The sequence below is a fragment of the Berghia stephanieae genome, chromosome 12 (genome assembly GCF_034508935.2).
Source record: "Berghia stephanieae isolate SIO BIC M18660-M18661 chromosome 12, UCSD_Bste_1.3, whole genome shotgun sequence".
Lineage (NCBI taxonomy): Eukaryota > Metazoa > Mollusca > Gastropoda > Nudibranchia > Aeolidiidae > Berghia > Berghia stephanieae.
The window spans coordinates 17,905,195-17,907,694 of NC_088371.1; positions in this window are offsets into that span (position 1 = coordinate 17,905,195).

Here is a 2,500-nt window from a genome sequence, read left to right on the forward strand (position 1 = left end):
ACGATTCAATATATATCGTGTATATATATATATCGTGTGTATATATATATATATATATATATATATATATATATATATATATATATATATATATATACTTATATCTGTCTATTTATTTATCACCCTATTTGTGAGTGTTCCATGCTGCATATGGAAAAGATAGTTGAGTGGATCTTCTCTCACGTATATCGTGGAAAGTCGGAACAGTTACAGTATTGTCTGGTTCTATCTACTGTACTCAGGTGTAAAATGAGTACCTGACCATTAACAGCGTTGTCTCTGTCGGAAAAAAACTGTAATATCGTCTAACAGGCGTAATGTTTCATCTTTCATTTTAAGTGTTGCTGTTGGCCAAGGACCCCTTATAAAGCGCTTTGGGCACTTTTAGTGGATATTGCGCTATATAAAAGCTCAACTTTTTTTTATCTATACTTTTTTACCAGGGGGGCGAAGTGGCCGAGTGGTTAAGGCATGCACTGTGAACCGGATGACCCGGGTTCGAGTCCCAATTCAGACACTTTCGTTTTTTTCCTTGAGCAAGATTATTAACCCCCAATTTGCTCACTTGGACAACGGGTGATTCTTTTTGACATCAGATATCTTGTTTGATGAGTTATCTATATTCCTTCGGGGAATGCCTGGGTGACAATATCTTATGATGTCGAAAAAGGCATAATTTTTTTTTATTTACCAGTATAATAATAGATAGGGCATAGAAGTCGTGACATCGCACCTTTTACTCGTTAGGTTTCATCCTACTTGGAAGTGTTTAAGTAACCAGTCTGGTCGGAGTCCTGGCTGGGAGGGAAACAGTCAAATGCATAGTTATTGTTTTGGGAGATTATATTTTTTTTCCCTTGTAAATCATCTCTTTGTTATGTATTATTATACTTCTTATTTTGAATGTATAATGTAAGCATTTGAGTGTATTCCTCTTTGTTGGATGTTGTGCTTGTGTCCGGATGAGATTTATAGGTGACCTCAAACTAAGTACACTGGCGGTCGGTCAATAGAGCGAAGTTGTTTTGTGCCGCCCTATATTTTCCGTAGATTAGCATGTCAACCAAACAAAAAACTTCAATTTTAAAATTTTGATAAAATTAAAAATTTAGCACATACTGCTTTTTGTTTTGAATTTAATATTTGATGACTCGTGCGTCGCTCCGCGAAGGTAGCGTCAAATCGGCACGTTTCATCTTTCCCCCGTTGCCTGCGCGTGGTGACAATGAGCGGAGGGTGTGGTGTGGTGAGGAAGTTTTTTTTTGTTTATATGAGCCAGTCTTCGTTTGGCCGTTCTGTCCTTATCCTATACTCCGTTGTACCTTGAAGAAAGTTAGTTACTACTCCCCAATCTCCCTCCACCCTCCCTCCCCAACTAACTATTGTCTTTCACTGCTAAAATAATTAGGCCAAGACGGTCAATCTAGCGATGCACGCCCTGAGGTCCTACTTGGGATAAATTAAAACCATATCAGTTTTATCACTGAAAGAAGAGGCTTTGCTTCACTTAGATATACGGATGAAGAGAATGGCATTAAATATATATTTTATCATTGTTGGTTTTGCTTAAATATATATTAAATATCAAAAAGAACAGTAAACAAAGTATGCATCGAGAAGAGCCCCATGGTACTATAAATAAAAATCCCTGACCCCACGGAGTCCTTCATCCCCGCACACTCCCAACGATCCCTACTCAACTTGTATTGTGTACATTGTCTAATAATAGTATAATTATAAAGATGTCACTGATTATGTGTGAAGTTAAAAAGTGCTTTGCTTTGGAATTTAATGTGGATTTTTAAATTCACTTATTCTAAAGTTGTGTGTCATACCGTTAGTATTCAGAGAAAATGTATTATCGCTGTTGTCATTGTTTATGAAACCTACCTGTTTTTATCTTGAATCATTTTATTTCAAAAAGTTATTTCTGTAAATGGTAACCAATCATGAATCATGTTGATTTTTTAATTGAAAATCGATTCCGACACTTATCCCCCCAAGATAAAATAGTGGTGAAAGATTTAGGTCGACACAAACCAGTGAATTTTAACTTAGTTTCTAACACACCGAGGAGACAGCGCCGATTTAATAATGATTATTTTAAAAATGTTGAATGGCTTACTGCCAGTGAAAGCCGGAAAACGCTTCATTGTTTTTATTGCTTGATTTTTGGTGATGTATGCTGTAACGGACAACAGGATGATTCAGTGATATTGCGCACATCTCTCAGACACTGCAGAAACATTCTGAATCAAATAGCCATGTCACAGATGCTGTTAAATATAAACTTTTCAACGTTGTAGATATAAGAAATCAGTTGGAAACAGGACATGCTGCGTCTGTTAGTCGTTATAATAAACAGGTGAAAGTTAACAGACAAGTTTTGTCCAAGATAATTGATGCTCTTTTGTGAGTACGTCTCGTTAATATTCTAACACACACACACACACACACACACACATACACGCACACACAAATACACGCACATATGCAAACA